Below are 27784 nucleotides of genomic sequence, written 5' to 3'. Positions count from 1 at the left end.
TTTTTTTTTTTTTTTTTTTTTTGCTTTACTATAGGGTCTGTAGTATAAGGTAGACTTCCTAAAGTGACAAGTCCCCTTATTGTCACATTTCCCATTATTCAGAGTTTATCACAAATCTGTTTTTGTTAAGTACCATCACTTTGTCGTGTCTCTATACTTTTTTTTCCTCTTCATAATGGGGATCGAACTCAGGACCTTGCAGGTGTGGTGCCACTGGGCTAAATCCCTGGCTCTCATCTATACTTTCTATATGTTGAATAAATTAGCAACTGTAGAGTTATTAAAGGGAACTAAGCAATATAGTTGTTTAAGAGTTATTAATGACAACTTGTTAGGCCACAGTATGTTATTTATAGGCAGTTTGTCTGGTGAAGCATGAGAATCTTTATCTAGATTTATGTATAATAAAAATTTATAAAAAAGTAGGAGGCTGATTTTGATATCTTCCTCCAAACACGTCTACCAGCATACACACACACACACACACACACACGCACACACACACACACACATACACACACACACATACATATACACAGTAAGTATACCTGTAATAAAGATATATACACAGTTTTATTTATGTGCAGTTCTTTTCTCACTTCTCAACATTTTAACCTACAAAGTATTAGGTTTCTGTCTGTAGATTTTTTTTTTAGTAAGTTATATAGTTTTTGATATATTGTGGATGTGCTAAACAGTTTCTGTGGAGCCTGCTAAAAGTACTAGGCACTTTTTGTACATTTTCTTTTTTTTGTACTGGGAATCAAACCCAGGACCTCATGCTTGCCAGACAGGTGCTGCGCTCCTGAGCTCCATTCCTGGCCCTGTACATGTCTTTTGATCTTTATGACAACCTTATGAATTGGATGGTTTGTTATTTTTGTGATCTGAAACCAATCTTAGGTCATATTGTTTATCCAGGTATTTATAAAGTGACCCTGGAGTTTGAATTCAGATCTTTTGTACATTAAACTTGAAATAAATATAAATGGTAAAAATCTAAGTATAGTGAACTCCTAATCTTTGATATAACAGTAATTTTAATTTGGGAGTGACTCTAAAAGTTCATGTTGAAATGCTTGCAGTTTTGCTGAGATAACTTTCTTTTACATGTTAGAAGTGAGACCGTAAGACCTTAGCTAACTGTGCAGTGAGTACACCTCACTTTGGGTTTGTTCTGTCTGATATTGTCCTGTACTATTTTGTGAAATAGTAAAGGAAGCCAGCTGTTAAAAAATAGAAATTAAACATGTCTAAGGAGAATAGTGCATCTTCGCCAGAAAAATGGACATTTTTGAATATGTTTCAAAACAGAATGTTGAATTCAGTGTCTGTGGATGTGGATCAGTTCATCACACCTTCTAGGGAAACAAGTTAATGTGTGAAGCATTTTCACTGAATGTTCGAGCTTTGTCAAAAATCCTTCTTGAAAATGTCATAAATCTTCTCTTTTTTTCCCTTCCTTGCTACCTGCAAATATTTGAAAGAGGTTTGTTAATAGTTGCTACTTTTTAGAAGTTAATTAGTTCTTTCAAACTTATTTCTCCTCCTCTCCTCTCCCCTCCCCTTCCTTCCCCTGCCTTCCTTTTGCTTGTTTTTTTTTTGAGACAGGATCTCACTATGTAGCTCAGGCTGGCCTGGAACTCCTGGCAATCCTTGTTCCTCAGCCTCTGAAGCGCTGGGATTACAGGTGTGCAGCACCACACCTGGCTTCGTACACTTGATATACATAATTTGAATATCTTGATCACCCTGAAATATCTTTATATGTTAATATACGTACCAGAATTTCTGGGATAATACGTGTATCCTTTTTAGATGATTTTATAGTCGTTTATAACAGAGGAGTAACTAGACTTGGTAATTGCATTTTTCTAAAGTGCTGATTTCCTACCTGTATTTTGGTTCTTGTTTTTACCATATCCTGGGAATTGGTATTCTAAGAGATAAGGGAGTAATATTACCATGATTTTTGGAAGAAGTTGAAGATGGTAAAGAAATGGACATGTCCCGTAAGGAAGCTTACATATAGAAATAAGGCAGAAATGTTTTATGTCAGAAAAGAGACAAGGCTATTACAAGAATGGGACAGAAAGCAAGGAAGACATATGTTTGTTCTATTTTTGGTCATACTCCAAATGTTAGTAGAATACTCACTCCATGTAAGAATTGAACTTAAAGCTTCAAATAATTACAAAACATAGAGATTTTGTAGACTTTTCCTGAGGGAGTGTGGCCTAGTGAAGAGTAAGGATGTTACAGCTAGGCTTGTCTAGTGTTACATCTGTGCAACTAGTGATTAGTTGTATGGGTTTAGACAAATAACTTATCTTACAGCATGCTTCTTTCTCATCTGCAAACTGGGAGTATCTTGCACAAGACAAAACCCCTGCTCTACTTAGGACACTGAGATACATATGGTTTTCTCTTGTGTTTAGTCCATGTGGAGCTTATGGTGATGTAGGCTTGAATTCTCACACTTAAGGAAGACTGTCATAAAAAGGACTTTTTTACTCTTAGTCCTGGGTTGGCTGTATTTCATTGAGTGGAATCGGTCCTTTCTCCATCCTTGATCCTGTAGTTGGTGGGTTGCAATGTGATTATAAGTCAGATCTGAATGAGGTGCTAACTTTTCATAGTGGGAATAGGGAATGTGTTCAGCCATGTCTAAACTACCTGGACCAAGAGGTAAGATGCAAATGGTTCACTGCAAGAAAAAAAGTACTATGACCATGGGAAGAGGGACCCAAAAATATTCATTATAATCTCCCAGAGAAACTGCATGCTATTTAAACTTGGTATGTCTAATTTATTTCACTTAACATTATGGTCTCAAGATGCATCCCTTTTCCTACATATGAATCAGGTTTATCCTTCTTTGTGACGGCAGTACTCCATTGTGTATAAATACCTTATTTTATTTATTCATTCATCTGCTGATGGACAAATAGGTTGATTCCAAGATTTAGCTATTATGAATTGTGATACTATAAGCATAGGTGTATATGTATCACTGTAATATGATGTTTTTAATTCTTTGTGGAAGATATGCAAAAAGGGAATAGCTGAATCAAATGGAATTTCTAGTTTTAGTTTTTTGAGAAATCCCATACCTATTTCCATAGTAGTTGTACCAGTTTAGAGCCCCACGAATGCTGTAGAAGTGTCACCTCACCCCGCTGTCCCCCAGCCTCAGCAGCATTTATTACTTGATTTCTTGGTGATAGCTATTCTTTCTGGTATAAGATGGACTTGTGGTGTTTTAATTTACATTTCTTTAATGGCCAGCAGTGTTGAAAATTTTTTTCCTATATTTATTGGCCACTTGTGCTTCTTCTGAGAAATGTCTAGTTACTTCAGTTGCCCATTTTTTGATTGGGTCTTTTATGTTGGGAGATCTTATTTTTTTGAATTCTTTATATATTCCAGATATTAGTCCTCTGTTTGAGGAATAGCTGCCAATTTTTTTTTCTCTAATTCTGTATGTTGTCTTTGCTCTGTTGGTTGTTTTCCTTTGCTGTACAGAAGCTTTTTAATTTGATAGGATCCCATTTGTTGATAATTGATGTTATTTCTTACACATTTGGGATTCTATTCAGGAAGTCATGGGCCAGAGATTTAGCTCAGTGGCACTGTGCTTGTCTTGCAAGTGCGAGGTCCTGAGTTCAATCTCTGGTACCAAAAAAAAAAAAAAAAAAAAAGAGAGAGAGAGAAAGAAAGTCTATGCCTACGAGTATGACTTCAATAGTGTTACCTATTCTGTATTCCAGTCAATCGTTTTTGTTTTAGGTGTTTGATCCATTTTGATTTTAGTTTAGTACATGGAGAGATGTATGAACCTAGATTCACTTTTTTGTATGTAGATAGCAAGTTTTCCCAGCACTACTTGTTAAAGAGATTGTCTTTCTTATAGCACATAAATGGCTTTTTATCAGATTGAGATAAGGTTCTTTTGTACCTCTTTCCTTCAGGGTTTTTTTTTTTTTTTTTAATGATGAATGTGTGTTAGATTTTGGCAAAGGCTTTTTCTGTACATTTACTGAGATGTTCAATAAATTCTGTCCTCCTGTTTATGTGATGCTTTTGGCCCCTTTGTCAAAGACAAACTGAATATGCTTGTTGTTCTTCATCCACTGTTCTGTCCTATTGATCTATATGTCTGTTTTTGTGCCAGGATCATGCTATTTTTATTTATTTATTTATTACCTTTGTAATATTACTTAAAATCTGAAATTGTAATGCCTGCTGCTTTTCTTTTGTTATACAGGATAGCATTTGCTATTCTAGTCACTTTTGGTTCTGTATGAATTTTGGGATTGTGTTCTTTAGTTCTGTGAGGAATGCTGTTGGTATTTTGATTGAGATTGCATTCAATCTGTATTTCAGTTTGGGGAGTATGGCTATTTTGACAATATTGGCTCTATCCATCCAACAGTGAGGGATATCTTTCTATTTTCTAATATCCTCTTTGCTCTTCTTTTTCAGAGTACTATAATTTTCACTGTAGAAGTTTTACTTCCTGGTTCATTTAATTTCTAAGTATTTAATTTTTCTTGATGTTAATGTGACTGGTATTGTTTTTCTAATTTTCTCAGTGAGTTTCCTTATTGGTATAGAGGAATGCTATTCAATTTTTTGTGTTGATTTTGTATCCTGTTACATTGCTGAATTTTGATATTCTAGGAGTCCTTTTGGTGGATTTTTCTTGAGTTTTCTATGTAGAAGATCATGCTGCCTGGAAATAATGAAGATTTGTTTTCTTTCATTCCTTTACAAAGTCTTTTTATCTCTTTTTCTTGCCTAATTGTTCTGGCTAATATTTCAAGTACTGTATATTGAACAGTATAATAGTGGATGCCCTTGTCATGCTCCTGATTTTAGAGAGAAAGTTTTTACTCTTTCTCCATTTAATATGATCTTGGCATTAGGTATGCCAAAAATGGCTTTTTATCAGATTGAGATAAGGTCCTTGTATACCTCTTTCCTTTAGTTTTTTTTTTTTATCATGAATGTATGCTGTGTTTTGTCAAAGGCTTTTTCTCTGCACCTATTGAGATGATCATGTTATTTTTGTCCTTCTGTTTATGTGATGTATTACATCTATTGATTTGCATATGTTGCACCATCCTTGCATCCCTGGAATGAAGCCTATTTCGTTATGCTATATGATCTTTTTGATGATTTGTTGCATTCTATCTGCCAGTATCTTGTTGAGGATTTTTTTCATCTATGTTCATTAAATAGATTGGCATGTAGTTTTCTTTTTTGGAAGGATCTTGCTCTGGTTTTGGAATTAAGGTAATACTAGGCTCCAGGGATGACTTTGAGAGTACTCCTTATATTTTAATTTCATTAAAAAGTTTGGAGAGTATTGGCATTATATCCTCTCTGAAGGTTTTGTAAAATTCAGCAGTGAACCTGTCAGTTCCTGAGGTTTTCTTAGGTGGTAGATATTTTATTACTGCCTTAATTTCATTGCCAGCTTTTGGATATCTACCTCTGTATCTAGTGATTCTGTATCATAGGAGAGGATCCTTGAATTAGGAGACTCAGCTTGTACAGGCTATTTGTTATCCTCCTCAGCAGCAGAAGAATTACTTATAGCAGATCACCTTCACAGAGAAGTGGAAAAGTTTATTTAGGTTTATTATCATAGGATATAAATAAATATCTCCAGGGAGGGATAGGAGAGAGGGTCTTTGGAGGTCTCTATATTTAGGAAGATACCACTCTAGCTTTCAAGTTTTTCTCTTATGCACGTATCTTTGTACTTTTTGTTCAGAAGTCAGTGACTGTGTGGGGACATGAGAAATCTAGAGAAAAGTGTTTCTTAGTAGTAATTCTAAATTCCAGAAGCTATATCTGTTCACACTTGAACTCAGATTTAGGGGTAGAATGTTTTCAGAATTTTATCCATTTCTCTTTCCAACTGTTGGCACTTTTGCTGTGTTGGCTCATTGTCAAGTAGGTACTTATGTTCTTTCAGTTTAGCAACTTCAGCTGAAAAAGAACTTTCCTTCCTGATTAGTCCCTTTAAAAATGTTGGGGGTGCTGGATATGTAACTCAGATGTAAAGCACTTGCATAGCACGTGCGAGAACCTGGGCTTGATCTCCAATACAGAAATAAAAAGAAAAATATTGGGCAATATTCAGAGTTATCTATCTAAGTTGGGTCCTGTACTCATTCCTGAACTACTGCTCAAGGGAAGGAATATGCGGATTCTAAAATCCTATACTGTGTGCCTACTGCAGAAACTGTAGTGTGTGAACAATTAGTGCCATCCAAATCACACAGATTAATGACAAGAGAAGGGTTTCTTGCAAAAGAAAATTCCTTCTATTACTTACAAGATATCATCCTTATCAGAACTCAGCAAAGATTTCATGCACAACATTGAAAAATACATAGTGACTACTTCCTAGTAAACCTTAATCTGTCCCCACCAACTTCTCCAATTACATAGGCTCTCATCCTGCTTTCCCACATCTCAGGCCCCTTCCCATGTCCACAAGATCTACCTCCTTGTTTATTATTGTCTTTCTTTTATTTTGCTCTTTAAATTATTTGTATTTTGTGTTTCTCATATAAGAGAAAGCATTCAGTATTTAGCCTTCTATATATTAGCATTATGGACCCAAGGTGCATCCATTTTACTACACATGTCTCAAATTTATCCTTCTCTATGGCTGAGAAGTATTCCATTGTGTATCTTTAACACATTTTCTTTACCCATTCTTCTGTTGATGGGCATAGGCTGCTTCTGTAAGTTAGCTATTACAAATTGGGCTGCTGTGAACATGGATATGAACGTAACTCTTTTGGGAGGATTCTGTAGGTATAGATGGGTTAAATAGAATTTCTCTTTTTAGTTTTGATGAATTGCCATATGGATTTCCATAGTGGTTGCATTAGTTTACATTCTTAACAGCAATGTAGGAGGATTCCTTTTCCTCCATAGCCTTGCCAGCATTTCTTGATTTTGATTTTTTGATGCTATCCTTTCTTACTGCGGTAAAATGGGATCTCAGTGTTGTTTTGATTTGCATTGCATTGATGGCCAAAGATGCTGAGCATTTTTGGAAAGGTGTATTCTTGTCACTGGCTCCTCCCTTCTCTCTGTGCTTCCTGGATTATGGGATGAGGAGCTTTCCTCTCTCTTGCCCTTCCAACATGCCCTGTCCACTGTGGAGCTGAACCCACTGGAAACTGAGCCAGAAGCACCTCTCCTCCTTTAAATTGTTGGTGTTGGGTATTGTGTCCTAGTGAAAATGACTAATACACTTGCCAAATCTAGAAGGAAATAAAAATGCTTTTTTGGAGACAAAAAGGAATCCTATGGAAATGGGCAAAAACATTAGTAGAGTAGAAGACTGGTATCAGCTATGACAGACAATCCGTTTTTTTATTAGTTTCCTGATCAGAAGGAAAGGAGTGATCTTTCTGGTAACACTTATGACATGTCTTTTGATTCATGTGAAAGTCAAAGAAGTGGGGAAAAGACAGGAAACAGAATAGAAAACAAAAAAGTTTGGAAGAAGAAGAGAGCTAATAATGAACTAGGAAGTCAGGATTAGATACAGGAGAGCACAAGGCAAAAGATGAGAACAGGGTTTTAAATGACACACAGTTGGCATGTACCACTATGAATTCAACCAACCATGAGTCAAAAATATTCCTTAAAAATTACATCTGTACTGAACCAATCCTGCATGAATACTGAGGGATGACTGTACGTTGACATCAGTGATAAAAAAGAACCAGTGACCAAGAAACATCATAGAAGAACCACTCTTTCAAGGATTGAGGGGAGGACTACCAATTCAAGGTTCATACATTGGCATAGTAAGACATGTGAAACAGAGAAAGTGTGTGTTTTGCTGGGAAAATATTTCTCAGACTTTCTTCAGTTTTTGGAAATATTTTTTCCTTACATACTTAATTATTTTTTTAGTATGTAACTTTTTGGGGTCGGGGGGCAGGGTCTCACTATGTAGTTCAGGCTCGCTGAACTTACTGTGTAGCCCAGCTGGCCTGGAATTCCTCCTGGTGACTCTCCTGCCTCAGACTCCTGAGTGCTGAGATTGCAGACAGTGCTGCCATGCCTGTCTGTAACAGGATTTGAACAATTGTAGTCCCTTGTGGACTTTTGATGTGCTTTAAGCTTGAAGTTAGTTTTATTCTGTGAAAATGAAGAAAAACAAGAATAACCTCTTTAAAGTGGAGAATATGAGGCAGAGAGAGTAAAATGCATTCCACATAGGGACAGTAGTGAAGAGGAGAGAGAGGAAGCAGTGGCCAGGCAGGTAAGTGTGGAATTCTCATTTGTAGATTGATGAATCTGATAAACTGACACAGTTAACTTCCAGTAATAGCTTACTATACTTTATGTGTACATTTTTTCCTTTTTCTGTAGGGAACAGATCTGATTCCTCGAATTTCTTCTTGCAGTTCATGCTTTTTGGCTAGACCTATGATCATTCCTGTGAGACTTTACTGCATGTTTTCTCAAGTGTCTTCATCCCTAATGTATATATACCTCAACATGGACCTGCTACTTTAGTTAAGACACAGCCAACAATGACTAGTAATAAGGTAGGATTACTTTACTGTTCTTGGTTCTTTTTTTTTTTTTGAGACAGGGTCTCACTATGTAGTAAGACTGCCCTGGAACTCACTGTGTAGCCCAGGCTGGTCTCAGACTCACAGCGATCCTCCTGCCTCACCCTCCCGAGTGCTGGGATTACAGGCATGGGCCACCGCGCCCAGCTGTTCTTGGTTAATTAAAGCATTCTTTTCTTTCTGAAACTATAAGTTTTGATTTTATAGTTTTTTTTTCCCCTTTGCTTTGTGTTTTGAGTTAGGGTTTTGCCATGTAGTCCAGGCTCACCTGGAACTGGCTATGTAGCCTAGAATGGCCTCAAACTCTAGCTCAGGATGGCAAAACTTCAATTGTAACACACAGCTGGTGGTGTGCGTGCTGTAGACTTGCCACCACTGCTTCCGCCCCCGTCCCACAGCCTCCCAAGTGCTGGGATTAAAGGCTTGTGCCGCTATACTTGGCCTGTAGTATATTTTTTTCCTTTTCGGTACTGGGGATCCAACTCAGGACTTTGTGCTTGCCAGACAGTGTGGTACCCCTGAGCTACATCCCCCACCCTTTGTAGTATTTTTTCTGTGAGATTAGTCTCCTACTTTGAAAGGCTGCTTTCATTTTGTATTTGTGTGAATGCTTTTCTTGTTCTTTATCTTAATGAATTTTCTTATCTGTGATATAATTATTATTTCTTTCAACTAATACTTAGGGTGAACAGGATCCCAATCTGTATTGTTTTCTCAACCTGAACTCCTACCAATCCTAGATTTTCAACTGCTTGGCATGATTTTTTTTTTTTCTTGAACACTGTGCTTCCTTCTGTTTTCTGTATGCCAAAAGACTCTGAGGTCATATTTATACTTTTTTTATACTTTCTCTTTCTCATACCAGAGAAACAGTGCAATGTTTAAACACATGTGTCAGATTTATTTCACTTAAGAGTATAGTCTCAAGGTGCATCGATGTACCTAGAATGTCTCAAGTTTATTCTTTTTTATGGCAGAGTAGTACTCCACGGAATTAAAAAGTATTAACTATTACATGTTACAGACCTTTCAGATGCTTTATTTCCAATGGTAATGTTTCTTGCATTATAATTACATTTCTTTTGCTAACATAACCAATCCATGTATCAGTATTCAGAGTTGCTCAAAAGTCAAAATCGTGAAGTCTTGAGTATATTTTTTTCTTCTTTCACACACAAAGAATCCTGAAGTGTCATGAACTCTGACTCAGAAGAAATATACCTCAAATTAATTCATCTTTCCTTTGTTGCTTGCATCCTGCTTCAGCTCCAAAAAGGCAGCTACCACTTTTGCTCCAGCTAGTTCTTTCCTCACAGTACATCTAAAATATTATTTAGAATAAAGCACGAAGCTTATTTGGCCAAACTTCAAAGCTCTGTATGACTTAATTGAGTTTAATTTCATATCACGTCAGAGTCTTTCTAAAAGTGACAATAATTGGCTTGGATTTTTATACTGAGTGTAGAGCTTCCTCTCCCTTGTTCTCTTTAAAAAGAGAAAATTCTTTTAGTCAGTCCAAAATCTTCCCAGACTGTTACCCAAAGTTCTGATAGGTAGTTTTATTAATATTTTATCTTGGAAAGTTTCTAGCATACTGTCATTAGATGTATATCATTTTAAACTTATTTGAAAGTGTCTAGCCTTTCTAAACTCCTAGAAGGCTCATTTGTTATCTTTTGGTTTTGTGGCTTTATCAGAGCATATTTATATTCAGCTTTTTTTAATTTATATTTTTGGTTCAAACTGAAATTGCACAGATATTGAAATAAATCTTTCTAATTCTGTATTCCTTGTTCTAAGTTTTTTTCTAAATTGTTTTTTGTTTCTCTGAAGAATTTTTAATATGTTTTTCTTCAAAGTAGCAGAGGTAATATTTTTTTGTTTGTGCTTTATGTGAGATGCATTTGGCTATTTTAAATCCTTTGTTTTATCCTTTCAGTTCTATGAGTTTTTCTACTTTGCATTTGGTTGTCTTTTGAGTCTTGGAGCTGAGAAGTGGTACAGTAGTAGAATAATGGTATTTAATAGCTGGAAAGGACCTAGGTCTTAGGTTCATTTGTTATCTTTTTGGTGTTGTAGCTTTATCCTAGGATATTGTCCACTTCTTCTCTTACAGCTGGGAATTTAGAGAGGCTATGTAACTGTCCTAAGATCACACAGCTGATTTTCATGATTTTGCAGATGAGGGCTGCTTTTGTCTTCATGCTTTAGGCTGCTGGCCTCCCTGTGGGCTATCTTCCTAATTCTTCAGCCTTTCATTCTGACAGTGTTTAATATTACAGGAAAAGTGAGGATAGAGGATAGTGAAGACTCACATTGACTGTTATATTTATCTATATATTTAAAACCATTGAAATGATCTTAAATTATTTTAGCATGTGTATCTGAGAATATGGATAATTTTCTGCATAATGGTGATACTGATATCATGTGTAAGAAAATTTAATAGTAATTTAGAACATGTTTATCTTAGATCATTTATGCTGCTATAGCAAAATACCTCAGACTGGATAATTTATAAATGACCAAAATTCCTCAAAGTTTTGGGAAATCCTAGATCAAGGTGCTGGCAGGTTTGGTGTACATGAAGCTTGTTCCTCACAGAGGGCACTGTCTGGGTGTCCTCACATGATAGAAGGGGTGGGAGTAGAGAGGCTGTTTTTATAAGAGCATTATCCCATCCGTGAAGTGGAGCATCCCTGGACTACTCATCATCCCCCAAGGGCTACACCCTGTAGCACACTGGGTTGAGGTGAAATTTCAACATATGAATTTAGGACAGACCAGTGCATTCAAACCATAGCAATGTTAAATGAAGAGGTCTGCCATTAACCAGTCTGATTACTTAAATACTTTTTTCACTAATTTTTGTAAGATAGTATAACAGAAAATATAAAAATGACAATTGTATCAACTTTAATCAGTAATTTTGCTGTGTGTGGTATATCTTAAAACATTCAGTACACAACATTACCATCTGGTAGTATCTAGTCTCTTTCCACATTCTTTTTACATTGCTGTCTTTCTTTGAGCAACATAGTTTATACTGTTGTGTTGGCCCTTCCCTTTTTTCTGTGGGTGGTATAATTTCAATAAAATGTCTGTTCACTGAATGTAATGGTGAAGATGTTGGCGATGGATGTCCTAATTGTAATTTTATTATCACATATATTTCAGTTATTTGATTTATTAGACCAAACCTAAATTTTAAATGACTTTTTAAACTCCCTTGTTTTGAATAAGTAACAAATGAGTTCCATATTTTTTGGTCCAAAAGGTGCATAAATATTTTATACTAATATTTTTGTCCTTGTTTGATTACAGGATAGCTTGTTAGATATTGGTCAACTCTGTCAAAACCATCTATAGAATTATTATAATTATTGATCACTATTGGAATTTTTTTAGTTTCATTTCTTTCAAGTTCTGTCATTTCCGTGTTATTAATAGTTGACAATAAGAAGACAATTTTTATGTCTTTTGGTTTTTAACACAGACTGTTCCTCTCCAATTTATGAACATTTCTCCCTTTTTCAGTTTTTCCTTTGCAGATCTTTTGGCACTTCCTATTCAGTCTCAGTGTCCCAAACGTGTCCATTTTATACTGTAAAAGAATATCACTTAGTTCTGGAGAAGTATAAAAATTATCTGTAATACACTTACGACATGAATTTTTATAGATTATAGCACAAAATTATATGTTATTTTTCACAAATAAACAAGAATTAGTGAAACCAGAACTTATTATTAGATTTTATTACTAGAAACAGACATCAAAGGCCAATACAACATTCTAAATAAAAAGTATACAAAAAAGTCAATATAAAACAAACAGATCAAAAACTATAATAGTACATAAGATCCTAATGATATAATTGACAGTGTGAAATAGGAAGAAAAGGGCTAAAGGTGTAGAGGAAATGGGAAGGGTAGGGAAAAGGTAATAAGGGAAAAGAAAAAAATATGAGAAAATGAAAAAATGGAAATACAGTGTTTACAAATGGGGAGGGGAGGAGGGGGTGAAGGGAGGGCAGGAACAAGGGGAAAAAATGAGAACCAAGATCTGTCATGTAAAGGTACAAGATATCAATGACGAATGTAACTGTATTGTGTACCTAAAAAGTACCAATAAACTCAATGAGGAAAAAAAATAAATCTACAGATATATCTTGTGCAAACAAGAACCGACTGGTTGAAATGACACCTGCTGGAGCACGCTCAGGACATACATAAACAAGTGCACTGCCCAAGTGATGCTCAGGTAAACTGTTAAGTGGTTAAGTTCTCTCCAGTTATCCTACATTATTTAAAGGTTTTTTTTTGTTTTTTTTTTTTTTAATGCAAGATTCAGTAAGGTTTTGTGCATTGTTTTGGGTTTTGTTTTTGTTTTGTTTTGTGTTTTTGAGACAGGTTCTCAACATGTAATTAAGACTGGTCTTCAACTCACTATGTAGCCCATGCTGGCCTTGAACTCATGGTGATTTGCCTGTCTCTGACTCCCCAGTGCTGGGATCACAAGCGCGGGCCACCAGGCCTGGCAGTTCTTAGGCTTTTTTATTCTCTTCTGTTCTCAAATAGTCCTCTGCTTTTTTCTGTTTGTTTGTTTTGATTACTCATGATCTGTATTTTCTTTTAAGAGAATTGAATTAGTGTATACTTAATTTCTCTTTTTGAAAATTGTCTTAGTTTTTAGAAAATTATTCATCCAAAACTTATAAACTTATTTGCAGTTTGCTTTTTCGTTCCAATTCTGAGTTTGCTAGAGATAAAATAATTGTCCTTTCCATTTTTTTAAAAATATGATTTCAACTTTAAAGATACATTAGCTGCTGAGTTTGTTTTTTTATTTGATCACATTAAGTTAAAGATAAGAAAACTGGAAGATTTATGTTATCTTTCATTCACTGGCACTAGTCAGTATTGAAATTCAAATAAAAAGAGAGGTCTGCAGTAGCTCTTCCTTCATTGTCCATCTCCACGTTCTATCCAGTTGGTTATATCTAGGAATGTATATCTAGTCACTGTGAATATTACAAAGCAGCCATCTAAAGATGGCTTTATTTTTGAAAAATGCACAATTTAAAGTGAGAAATACATTAAAATATAAATAATGTACACGGAAGTTAATACAATCAGAACTTGCTACAGTAGACAAGATTTAAGTACTATCTGTCTCTAGTACTTGTGTTGGCTGTCATTCTATGAGCATTCTCTTTCTTTCTTATTTACTTTTTTTTTTTGGGTACTGGGGATTGAACTTGGGCCCTTGCACTTGCACACAGGCAGTGGAACCACTGAGCCAAAGCCCCGGCCCACTTTCTTATTTACTACACAGATTTGGTTTTCTTCAATATCATATATAAGAACTAGTTGCTTTTTTAAAGGAGTTTTCACTGAGGTAGAGTCATGATTTGGCTGAGAAAGAAAATTTCAGTGAGGAAGGGACTACTGTAGATATTTTTTTGGGGGGGTCTGTATAGCTTTTTCCTCCCCTTTACTTCAACCAGGCTTAGGCTATATGTCTCATGTGCTTTTACTACATTTTATACCGAGATCTTTTCTATCAATTAGTGTTGTGCGTTAGAATTGCTTCTTCTGCTAAACTCCCTGAGGTTGGGATTAGTATTCCCCCCTTGTCCCACGATGTGGGGGGGGTCACACTGAGGGCTTTGTGCATGCTAGGGAAGTGTACTATCACTAAGCTATAACCTCAGCTCCAGGTCCTGTTTTTCTTATCTCTGTGTATTTAGGATGTCACTCAGTGTCTAGCATACTGTAGACATTTAATAAATGCTTATCTGATGAATAAATGATTAAATAAAAATCTTTGACTAAGAGATAGCACAAAAAGACAAAAAAACCTTTGCTGGGCAGCTATGGTAATGGTTGGTCTTACACCTAGATTAATGTATTGCTGTAGTGCTAAGAGCAAATATTATCTGAGGAGTCTGGAATAAGAAACAGGAATGAAATTGTTCCAGTGGAAGCCAGAGCCATTCTATGAGAGTGGTACAGTTATATCTGTTATGGGTACACAATTGGGAAATTTTTTCAATTAAAAATGAATTATTGCCTTTACCTACATGTGGGGACTGTTGTCTCTTCTCACTATTTTTAGTTTGAAGCCTGCCACTTTGTTGGATTTAAGTATAACTACACCTACTTGCTCCTGGGCTCTTAACTGCTTTGAGTATTATTTTCTATCCTTTTACTTTCCAATTTCATCACTATAGTCTGAGATACAGGGCATAACTTCAATTCCTTTGCACTTAGTTAAACATGTTCTATGAGCTCCATGTGGTCTGTTTGGAGAATAACCCATGTACAGCTGAGAAGAATGTGTATTCTGATTTTCTGGGGTGGAACACTCTGTAAACATGTTTTAAAGTCCATTTATTCAAGAGTTTGAGTTCTAGTATTTTGTTATTTTTTTGTCTAGTTGATCTATATTTGTGACAGTGGGATATTGAGGTCCTCCAATACTATTGTATTAGTGCTTATTTGATTTTTCATGTCTGTTAGCATTTTTTTATATAGTTGGGCACACTAGTATTTGGTGCATATATATTTGTAATTGTCATCTCTTCCTCTTGGATTGTTCCGTTTACAAGGATGTGGTGTCCTTTGTCTGTCTTAATTAGTGTTGGTTTGAAATCCATTTGATGTGCAAATAGGATAGCTACTCCCGTTTTTTTTTTTTTTTTTTTTTTTTGTTTCTTTTTAAGTATGATTTTCCACCCTTTAACTTTCAGTCTGAGTTTCTTTTAGAATTAAGCATGTTTCTTGTATGTAGCATATTGTTGGATCTTGCTTCTTGACACATTCTGCCAGTCTGTTTCTTTTGATTGCTGAATGAAGACCATTAACATTGATGGTTAAAACTGATCGTATGGGCTTTTCCTTGTCATGGCTTTTTCTTTTTCTTGGATTCTCCCCCTTTGCATTTAATTTCTTGTCATGGCTGATGGATTCATTCTGCTGGGCTTCTTGGGGTTGTGATCCTCATTGTCTTTTCCTAGGATATTGTTTAAACTTTTTTGGAGTGCTGATTTGGTATTCATGCAGTTCCTCAGGTGCTCTTTGTCACAAAAGTATCATATTTCTCCATTAATTTTGAAAGATAGTTTGCAGGCTACATCATTCTGGGTTGGAGGCTGTTTTCCTTCAGGGCTTGAAATACTTCAACCCAGGCTCTTCTTGCCTTGTAGGTTTGTGCTGAGAAGTCTGCTGTGATTCTGATGGGCTTTCCTTTGTATGTGATTTGTTTCTTTTCTGTAACTGCTTGTAAAATTTTGTTCTTCTGTTGGGTTTCTGGAATATTAACTATTATATGTCTAGGAGTAGATTTTTTTAAAATCATGGCTATCTGTATGTCAAGTTGTCCCCCCTCTCCCTTGGGAAGTTTTCTGCCATTACTTCTGTGAACAGTTTTTCTAAATGTCATTTGCACTGTTTCCTGTTTCTTCACTGACTCCTACCAGTCTTATGTTATTCTTCCTTGCATCATCTAGCAGCTGCTAGGTTGATTTCTCATGGTCCCTTACTATTTTTAAGAAATTTTCTTTTCCTGGTCACTAGATGCAACCCTGTTTTCTGTATCTGATATTCTGCCCTCACATTGGCTGATTCTTCTGTGTAAACTTTCAAATGGAGCTTTTAATGTCCTGCCATTCTGTTTGCATTTTTTTTATGGATTCCATTTGTTTCCTATGCTGGAATTCCATCCTATTCCTCAGCTCCCCTATTTCTTTAAATCTGTGTCTGCTCTAGAGTTATTAATCATGAGTTGCACTATGGACACAATCTCTGTTGTTGTCTGAGAAATTGTTTCTGATTCCATATTTTCCAGATCCTCTTTTGTTGCCACTTCAGGGAGTTCAGGTGGTTGAGTATCAGATTGTTCTATCTCATTGCCCTTTGGAGTAGCCTTAGGTGATCTGGGAGTCTGGTTTTGAGACTTATTTATGTGCCTTCTCATTTCAAGAGATGCAGCCTCCTGCTCCTTCTTTGACTCAACTTTTTGCTTGCGCAGTGGTCTTCAATTCTCAGCAAGCCACCAAGAGGCCTTTTCTCTGCTGCTCAACACTGTGCCAATTTCTGAATTAAGAAAGGTGGCCTTCTGTATCCTTGTGTTGCCCTGTTTTCCAGGCTGGGTTATGGCTGGGCCTGTGCATACTTGGGATGGTATCTGGGCGTGCCTCTGGCTGGGGCCTGCCTCCCTGTGTAGCTGTTGTTTTAGAGGGCCTTTGACTGGGGACTGTGAACCGAATTACTTGTGTCTGAGCTGGCTTCTGAATGGGATTTGCACACACTTAAGGATGGTATTGGGGTGGGCCTCTGGCTGTTGCTTTTGTGCCTATGCAGCTCTTTTCCAGGTGGGCCTTTGTCTGGGGACTGTGGGTTCAAGTTGTTGAGGTCTGCGTGGGCCCCTGGTTGGGACCTGTGCGCACCGGCTGGGCTCTTGTCTATGCAGGCCTCCCCTACTTACTGGTGGAATCTGGGCAGTCTGTCCTTTTGCTTTCAGTCTGTGTTTATCTTTGCAGATCAGATGTGATGACCCAGGCAAATTATAGATGGGTCTTTTTTTTTTTAATCCAATCTTACAGTCTTTAACTTTTAAGTAAAGAAGTAGTACAGTAAGTGTTATTTTTGAGAAATGTGTCCTATTTCCTGTCATTTTGTTGTTTTTCTAGAGTTTGATTCATTCCCGATTAGACTTATTCTTTCTCTTCGTCTCATGGTTGTAATTTTCTGGAAGCCTTTTATGAGTATCTTTACAAGTTGTGATAAAAAAATTCAGTGAATACTGCTGCTGAATGCCATCCAATGGAAAGGCAGGCTTGTAAAAAATGATGGTGTAACCTTATCCACCTTATTCACCAGATTTGGCACTGTGTGACTCCTGGCTCTTTCCCAAAGTCAAAATGACCTTGAAAGGTAAATGTTTTCAACCAATTCAGGACATAAGGGCAGCTTGGACAACTAAAGACACCAAAGAGAACTTCTAAAACTATTTCAGAATGTCAAGAATGATGAGGTAATACTGTAATAAGTTTTAAAATTTAAATAGTCATTATATTTTTATTGCACTTTGTACCTCCACAAAATGAAATATTGGCCCTGGTTTTTGTTTGTTTGTTTTTTCCTTATTTGTTGGTTTCAGTTTGGTATGACATAGTTTGTTTTGTTTGTGATATGAATGTATGTGAGTGGTGTGTATTAGTTTCTGCTTTTGTTTCTATAGTGTTCTGTATTATTTTCCCTTATGAGTAGCTGTTTCACAAATTCATAAGCAATAAGTGAGCATTACACAATTTAAGCTTGCTGCTTGCTGCTTTCTGCCTGCCTTGCTATGGACTATTTCTCTTCTGCCATGTCTCTGTGCCAGGCTGCTCTCTGTTGGAGCCAGATGACTGTGGACTGAAACTTGTACATACTGTGAGCTAAAATAAACCTTTTCCCCCTTTAACTTTGGGTGTTGGATATTTTGTCTCAGCAATAAGAAGAGTAACTCAGTCTGAGAAGGCTTCCTGGAGGAGGAAACATAGTAAGTATTGACATATTAGTAAGAATTAGCCAGGCTTTAAACACAGACAAACCCGCGCTAAGAGGAGTAAAGAATTAAATTAGAGTTGTCAGTTCTTAGGAAAAGTGCAACTGGAAGAAAGAAAGTCAGGAGATGTTAGATGATAAGTTTAATATATGTTTAGAGAAATAGAGGAGGCACTGTGTACTAGTTTACTTTGGAATTATACCTGTTCTCATATCACGAATAGCATTCCATTTCACTCCGAGAAATATCCTAGAAGTATTCTGGAAAAGTGAAAGGATCACTTATGAAGAAGATAGTCTAAAGTAGCTGATAAATTTTCAGAAAAGTAGTTTGATTAGTGGGTGGCTGTAGATTATTTTGGGACCAAGGTAGTACGTTGTGGCCTAAAACTAGAATATTAAAATTTACATTGCAGATATGAAACTGTTTTGAATTTATGCTATGGAGTATAACCATGGATAGTTGACACAGAGTTGAGTTTGAGGTCTTTGAAGAAGAGAAAGACTGCAGCAGTTAAAAATTTCCTTTCATGAAGATAAGAATTGGGTTAGACAGTAAGATTTTGGGTTCAGAGGAAGACTTAGAGACGGATTTGGGAACAGATAACAGGAAAGGGGAAAAGACATCAAGTCTTTACCAAAAAGCTAAATGGTGTAAATTTGAAAGGAGAAAAACTTTTAAAAGTTTTTAATTTTTTTAGTACACGTTTGTTGTATATAATGATTACATTCATCCTGGGGATTTTGTATATGTTTGTAGCACATTTTAATTCTTTTTCATGCCCCCACCCCAAACACTTAGTTCCCTTCCCTTTTGCAAATGTCTACCTTCCTGTTTCTTATTATCTGTCTTTTATTTTGCTCTTTATTTATATTTTGGGTATAAAAGAAACCATGTGATATTTAAGATTTTGTGTCTGATTTATTTCACTTAACATTATGGTCAAGTTGCATCCATTTTTCTACAGGAATTTTTGCATAAGATTGGAAGAACTGTGATTAGGAAATCTCGCTAGAGAATTGGAATGTTACCCACCTTGTGCTTCCCCCAGTCTCATGGATATGGCTGTTAGAATGTAGGGGAGGGTGTGGTTTCAGAGCACTGTATTTGTGTGGAACCAGGTTTCTGATATGTGGGAGTTGGAAGTTAGTGATTTGAATTTTATTTATAAATGTAAAGGAATTCTAGAGGAATAATACAAATATAAATGGGATAGGAATGAGGATTAGCTCTTTCTTTTAGGGAAAAGACTGAATTACAGAAAAAGCCAAGAGTGGAACTGACTTTCTTTCATGTTCTAAACAATGACCCAAAAGTTTGTCTGATTGGGCTTCTTAAGTTGTCTCACCTGGGTTAGGGACTGGTACTAGTGATTGCTTACTTTATTCCACTTATGACTGATGAAACCTTGTTGATTGTCATTTTGTTAGTGTATCTGTTTAGTAAGCTTATTTGAAAGTACAAATGGAGTTGTGAAATTATTTTGACTTTTCTATACGTTTACTTTAAAAGAAGGAACTTGGCTTTAATTTGAAAACTGAACTTTTTTATAATAATTGGTTGTGTAGGAAGGGTGAAAAATTAAGAGACATCTAGATAGTTATAGTTTAGAATTTAAGATTTATAAAATGCTATGAATTATGGTTATATTTAATCTTTTAAATCTTTTCTGTTTTTCTTTAAATTAACAGTTTATTTTTTAGTAAGCATAGTTTCTCTCATCTCTGTTCCTTTGTTCTATTTGAAAGTTCTAATTAGAAAGTAGCCCTTCTCCACTACCTGCTCCTCTATCTTATTTCTTTGTTATGCTTTCCAGTAGTAATAAATACTAGTTACCACTAACTTTTTTAATGTCTCTCCAGTGCTAGACATATTAATTTCTTTTAACCTTCATAAGAATCTTCAAAGTAGGATAAGAAAACGGATCCCTTAGAAGGCTAATTAAATTGCAGTCACATTTTGTTAAATGGTGGAGTTAGGATTTGAACCTGACCATTTTTACCTAAACCATACACTTTTTCAGATAAACATGTATTTCATTTTTCATTGTCCCCCAGAGCTTATTTGAAAGGGTTGTTCCTTTGTCTAAGTCCCTACTTAGCTGTACTTCTTTTTATCATCGCTTTGTAGTACTTTTCAACTCGTTTTTCTTTGTGGGCCTTAAGAATGTTATGTAGTATTCCTCAGTATTCTAATTGAGTTTATAGCAGTCTGGATTTGGGTTCTTGTTGAATTATATGGTATTTATTTACTTGCTTCCATGTTTATCTTCCATGTAGATTGTGAGGTTCTTGAGACTAAAACTATGATCCTATTCATCTTGGTGTTCCCAGAACTAATAAATATGTATGGCAAATATACATCTGCTCAGTAAATTTTGAGTAAATTAATTGTGTTATAATTACCCAGGAGCTTTTCTTACTATACTGCAAATTGTTTGAAGCTTGTAATCCAGATTTTATTTACTTCTTTCTTTTTTTATACTGGGGAATAAACCCAGGTGCTTACATGTGCTAGGTAAGCACTCTAGAATTTAGCTATATCTCCAGCAGATTTTATTTCTCTTTATATTACTAAATTATATTTTCTGGTTACTCTATAAATATTTGTTGATGTATATTAATTCCTCACAAAATTTTCTATTTTGTTCTACCTAAGTAATTGTAAATATCAGTATTTCAAATGTATTTTTTGTTTTTTGAGATAGGGTCTTACTGTGTAGTTCAGGCAGTCTTGAACACACTCTGTAGCCCAGGCTGGCCTAGAATTTACAGTGATCTCCCTGCCTCAGCCTCCCAAATGCTGGGATTGCAGATGTGTATCACCATGCTTGGCTTGAAATGTTTTTTTTTTCTTTTTTTGGTACTGGGGATTGAACTCAGGACCTTGTGCTTGCACTTGCAGTGCTACTGAGCTAAATCCCTGGCCCTTGAAATGTATTTTTAAAATAAAAACATAATAAATTAAAAGGGAAATATCTTGTTCAGTTGTTAATAGACTTTCAAAGTTTTCAGTCAATGTTTTCTCAGTAAAGATTGTCATCCATTAATGTTATTCCAATATGTTGCTCAGTTCAGTGCTGTTTCACTTGGACTTAAGTTTCATTTTAAATTGAGTTAGAAACACTTTCAAATAAGAAGTGCACAGGAAGAATTTTAAACTCAGTACTATGTCTGTACAGTTGCCAAGGTCAGTGTATATTGATTGGTAATAAATGATGCTATCTTCATAGTTAAACTTTGGGGATTACTGATTACTTATTCTTGCTTATTAAGTTTTTTTTTTTTAAAGATCTCAGTTTGTAATCATGTGAAGTTAGTTTTTTTGGTTTGTAACTTTTTTTTGGTTGGTTCCTTGTTGCTCAGTGGCTTTTGTGCCTGTTTTTATCTTGTTGCTGGCAACTTAATATTTTGTTCAAAGAAAGTCATTGTTTTTGACTTCTGTTAGTATTGAAGCAGTAAAATGAAAGATGCTCTCAAGTAATTCACTTTATTTATTTATTTATTTTTTTGGTACCGCGGATTGAACTTGGGTCCTTGCGCTTGCAAGGCAGGCCACCGAACCGCTGAGCTAAATCCCTGGCCCCTCAAATAATTCACTTTATACTTTGGCTACTTAATGATTTTATAGTCTTTACTACTACACAAACATTCTGATAAAGAAACTTGAACCATAAACTAATTTTGGTAAGTTTATTTGTCAAAGGTTATAAATTCAAGCTCTATTTAATACCTTTTAGCTTCTGAAAATATCTATTAGGGGAAGAATTATTTTCTGTTTTTATTATTTTATTTTCTGTTTTACACAGTTTTTATTCATTTATTTGCTGAGTTTTCTAAATTAGCATACCTTTAGAGGTATATTTAAATCTATCAGTGTTGACATAAAGGAAACAAACATTTCTGACCATAAAATATGTTTAATCATTCTACTTGAAAGGGAATATTCAGCACATACTAAACTTTTTGGCATATAAAACAGTATTTCCATCATTGTACTTGGAAAATATAAAAGTTGCTTAGCTGGGTGTGTGGTAGCATATGCCTGTAATCCTGTTTAGTTTTAAAATTTGTTGCATTTCTACCTGTGGAAATCAATATGGAGGTACATCAAACAACTAGGATTGGAAGTCTCATTTGACCCAGCTATTCCTCTGCTGGGTATCTTCCCAAAAGAATTAAAAGAATCATACCATACTGATACATGCTCACCCATGTTTATAGCAGCACAGCTTGTAATAGCTAAAACTTGGAAACAGCCCAATTGCCCATCAACTGGAGACTGGATAAAGATGTGTGTATTTTTTTTTTTTTTAAATGGAATACTACCCAGCTATAAAGAACAAAAAACTAGAGACATTTATAGCTAAGTGGATGCATATTGAGGATATACTCTTTTTTTTTTCAGCTTTAATTGAGATTATTGGTACATTTTAGGGATACAGTACAGTTACATTCATTGTTGGGATCTTGTACCTCTACATGACAAATCTTGATTCTCATTTTTTCCCCTAACCCCTGCCCTCCCTTCTCCCCCTCCTCCCCTCCCCATCTACAAACACTTTATTTTCATCTTTTCATTATCTCACATTTTTTCTTTTCCCTTGATACCCTTCCCCTACCCATCCCACCTTCCCTACACCTTTAGCTCCTTTCTTCCCATTTCTAAATGTCAGTAATCTTACGAGGATCTTATGTATTATTGCAGATTATTCACACCAGGGAAACTATTCGGTATTTACACATGTGTGACTTATTTATTTCACTTAGGAGTATATCTTTAATATATATCCATTTTCCTATGAATGAATCTATTTTCTTGTTCTTTTTGGCTGAGTAATATTCCACTTTATAGAAAAACCACATCTTTATCCATTTTCCAACTGATGGGCAAATGGGCTGTTTCCAAGATTTAGCTATTACAAACTGTGCCGCTGTAAACATGGTGTGCATACTTCTCTGTGATATGATTCTTTTAGTTCTTTTGGAAAGATACCCAGCAGAGGGATGGCTGGGTCAAATGGAACCTCCAGCCCAAGCTCTTTGAGGTATCTCCATATTGATTTCCATAGTGGTTGCACTAGTCTGCACTCCCACCAACAATGGAGAAGGGTTCCTTTCTCCCCACATCCCCACCAACATTTGTTATTGTGTGATTTCTTGATAGCAGCCATTCTTTGTGGGGTGAGGTGGAATCTCAGTGTTTTCATCTGCATCTCTCGAATGATCAGTGATGTGGAACATTTTTTCATATATTTACTTGCTGCTTTTACTTCTTTGTCTGAGAAATGTCTGTTCATTTCGGATGCCCATTTTTGAATCGGGTCTTTATATTTGGGGGGGCTGATTGTTTTGAGTTCTTTATATATCCTTGATAATAGTCCTTTATCTGAGGAACAGCTGGTAAAAATTTTTTCCCACATTGTAGATTGTCTCTTAGTTCTGCTGATGGTTTCTTTTGAAGTACAGAAGCTTTTTAGTAAGATGAGATCCCAGTTGTTGATTCTATCTGCTAGTTCCCGTGCTACTGAGGATTTGTTCGAGGATATACTCTTAAGTGAAATAAATAGGACACACGTGTAAATACTGAATAGTTTCTCTGGTGTGAAAAACTAAAAGTGTAAATAAGGATCAAAATGTAGAATTGATATTGTGAAATAGGAAGAAAATGTCTAAATGAGCAGGGGAACTGGGAGGGGAAAGGAAAGGAAAGGAGGGAAAGGAAAGGAAAGGAGGGAAAAGAAAAAAATATTAGAAATGGGAAAACATGGAAACAAAATCTTTGTAAATAGGGAAGGGTGGAGGGGGTGAAGAAAAATCAGGGGAATGGGGAAAAATTAAGAACCAAGATATATTATGTAAAGGTACAAGACCCTAATGATGAGTGTAACTGTATTATACCTAAAATGTACCAAGAAACAATGTAAAAAAAAAGGAAAAAATTTATTGCATTTCATAGTTCTGTAATTTCTAACTGGTTAGTCTTATAACTTGTAGTTTTTTGCTCACATTTTTTATTTTTACATTTGTTTTAGGAACACATTTTTACCATGGTTTCTATAAATTGCTTGTCAGATAATTCTGCTCTCAGATTTATTTTAGTGATGACCTTGGCTGATTATCGCTTCTCTTTCAAATTATGATTTTTCTTGATTTTTGGAGTGACAGGAGATTTCCTTTTGAATCTTTGATACTTTTTCTTAGGTGACTTGGGGCCCATTTCAGTATTTCAATTTTTGTAAATGTTCACCTTTAGTTTTAACAGGTCTGAGTCTATTTCTTTCTTTCAGGTTTTATTTTTTTTTGGTGTGGGTGACAGTTTTATGGTTCGTGTAATTTTCAAGTCTTTGTACTGCTCTTATGGGTTATGGGTTACTTTACTTATCTGGTGACACTTGACCTCCCACTTGTACCTGTTCATGCTACCTGAGGAAGTAAGACACTATTTCCTAGGTCAAGCCATGGGATGTCTAGTGAAGGAGAAAGGATATGTGGGGATTACCTCAGCATGCCCTGACTCCGATGTGTCTGGGGTGGAGAGGAATGTCCTAAACCCATGGCTTCCTGCATTGGACTTCTTAGAAAAGCTGAGTCCCTCTTGTTGGTTCTGCCTGCCTATTCTTATATCTTGAGGTGGGGAAGGAGACCCTTGGGCTTTTGGGGACAGAGGTTACTGATTGGGTTGCTTGTTGTCATTGGTATGCTCTTGCTGATTGCTCCTACCTTCCTTGGTTTTGCCAAATGGGAAAGGGGAGTCTCAGGCTGGGCTCAGCTTGTGATCCTTCTGCCTCCATTTCCTGGAGTGCTGTGATAATATCTAAATGTGAGCCACAACTCCCCATTATCTTTCTTTTCATCAGATTGTCTTTCTTTTGTTCTCTAATCCATTCATCACATCAGGACTCTTCTATCTAAATTCACACTGACATCAATTCTAGAACCTCATTCTCAGGCTGTATTGTTATAATACTTCTTAACTTGCCTTATTATGTCTCATTTTATCTTTTTTCTCTATTCAAGCTGTATTATTCTGTCCCAGCTGCCAGATCAAAATCTGTTTTATGTCTCTATATTTAACTATAATATACTCACAGAAAAGTGTACAAATTACCCATGCTCAGCTTGACAGATTTTCACAAACTGAACAGACTTGTGTAACTAGAGCTGGCAAATTAATCTTTTTAAAATATCATATTCATGACCTTCGTGTTCCTCCTTAAAATCCAATTAATTCAAGGAATTTGAGCTTATTAGTTTCCTGAGCAGAGGAATAGCAGGAGATAAATTGTGTGCTATCTCCCACTGTTTGCTGCATATAGCTTGGTTTTAGAGGCATTGCTTTTACTGCACCTCATATTCATTTTGTCACCCCATACTGATCATATTTCCTGAAATTTATTTCCCTTTTTGATTTTTGTAATCTAAATAACAGTCATTACTCCAATCCTAGTTTGTACCTTGTTATTTCTAGGAAATTTTCTGATAATTCCAGCTTGCATTTATTTTGTCTTTTTCTTTTCAAAAATTCTTTACTTTTTTGAATAGGTAATATCAATATATTTACTTAGAACAAAAATCAGATGTACAAAAGAATAAACAGCAAAATATCTCCCATGTACTCGAGCTCAACTACTATGTGTTTTTCTAGAAACATTTTTTGTGCTTACATGCAGAACGAATATTCCTCTTCCTCCTCTTTTGTACAAAATTAGTAAACTAAGTTCTGTATCTTTAAAATTAATAGTTCTTCATTATAGTTCTGTATCAATATGTACAGATTTCCTTAATGTTTATTAGAACTGAATGATGTTCCTCTGAATGAACATGGCTACCACATATACTTGTGCATGTTGGATACTGAACAAATTTACACAATAGGATTTCAGTGGAACCTGTTGAATTATTCAGCTCTAAGCAAATGCAGCAGCCTTGATGGCAGTTTACTTAATAAGTTCCTTTTGGTAGATATTTCAGATTTTTTTGGTATTGCTAACACTATTGCAGTGAATAGTCTTGTATAAATATGTTAACATCTATAGGATAATTATGTATAGCTTGTCATTCTATTATTTCCTAAAGTATTTACTGTATCTGAGATTCCAGTACCTAAAGTCTTTATTATAGAGTTGTTTAGAAGTTTTATTATTTTACATGAAGAGAGGTACCATATATTAAATTATTTTATGTGGACCTTGACCTGGAATAGTATGTAAGTAGGCCTTTGGGACAGGCTGGAGTGTTTCCCAGACTTGCAAGATTCTTTTTTCCTTTTATCCTTCTGAGCTCTTCACAATCTTTTTAAAGTTCCTGATAGTGGAAGAAAAAATTATCAAGATATATTTAGAAGCAGAGATGTTATTTATGCCAATTTACAGAATAAAATGATCTTCAATCTCAGATGAATCTTTTTTTTGGTTTGTTTGTTACTGGGGATTGAACTTGGGTCCTTGCGCTTGCAAGGCAGGCCACCGAATCGCTGAGCTAAATCCCCAGCTCTCAGATGAATCTTTAAAAATGTAAAATATGTTACTTTTCTTTACTCTCACAAAATGTTTCTTTTTCTTTCTTTGAAAATATGGGATGAGTTGTGTATATTTCCAGCAACACTTAACTGAGCTGCAGGCAAAATAATAAAAACGTTCATTGAAAACTTCTGTGCCCCATAAAAGGTACAGTATGTCAAAGGGATTTTTGTGTGTGTATGCAGTGCTGGAGATCAAACCTAGAACATTGCACACACACTAGACAAGTGCTCTGCCATTGAGCTGAACCTTCGGCGTCAAAATTCTTTTTTATTTCTTATTTATTAATTTTTAATTAATTAATTTTATTAGAGGTGTACAATGTAATGACATTCATCAGTGGAAATTTGCACCTTTACATAATCCATATTGGTTCTTATTTTTTCCCTATTCCCCTGCCCTCCTGTCAACATCAACCCCTCCGAATCTGCAAAGACTTTGTTTCTATTTTTTCTTTTTCTCATGTTAATTCCATTCCCATCTTTTTTTTTTCAAAGTTCTTTTTTAAAGGTACTTCGTACAAAGTGAGAACACTGGAATCATCCCTTTGATGGTAAAGTGAATAAGTAATTACTTTGTGTGTGTGTGTGTGTGTGTGTGTGTGTGTGTGTGTGTGTGTGTGTGTGTAGTGTATGTATATTCTTTGTGTGTGTGTGTGTGTGTGTGTGTGTGTGTGTGTGTGTGTGTGTGTGTGTGTGTTTGACACGGGGTTTCACTGTGTGGTTCAGGTTGGCTTTGAACTCACTATGTGACCCAGGCTGGCCTTGAACTCAAGGTGATCTTCCTGTCTCAGTCTCCTGAGTGCTGGGATTACAGGCGAGCACCACTGTGAATTTAAATATATTAGTTTAATTTAGTTCTTGGTTGCTCCTTTGAAAACTTTAATGAAATGGAGTTTTTTATTCACAATTTCTAAATTTTTTCCCACTGTGATCATAAAGCTGGTCAGTTTTCAGTCAGGGAAAATTAATAATTTATTTTCTATTTGGGAAACCCTAATTTTTACTGTACTTTTAGATAAGATCACTGAAGTTAGAGAAATCCCATTTTGTTTTCCTGTGTAGCTTACAGGGTGATATCAGGACTTTG

At 35.6% G+C, this 27784-nt stretch overlaps 1 protein-coding gene across 1 annotated transcript in view; it reads left to right on the top strand.

Moving 5' to 3' along the window:
• Positions 1-27784, top strand: part of Fer (FER tyrosine kinase) — a 360047-nt gene that overhangs the window by 8066 nt on the left and 324197 nt on the right. The window contains exon 2 of the mRNA XM_033767413.1: positions 8416-8594. The gene's annotated coding sequence lies outside the window, so the exon portion shown is untranslated. The remainder of the gene's footprint in view (positions 1-8415; positions 8595-27784) is intronic.

Source organism: Fukomys damarensis, unplaced genomic scaffold (genome assembly GCF_012274545.1).
Source record: "Fukomys damarensis isolate Sample0158 unplaced genomic scaffold, DMR_v1.0_HiC HiC_scaffold_3, whole genome shotgun sequence".
NCBI lineage: Eukaryota > Metazoa > Chordata > Mammalia > Rodentia > Bathyergidae > Fukomys > Fukomys damarensis.
This window is presented reverse-complemented; position numbering and strand designations above follow the sequence as displayed.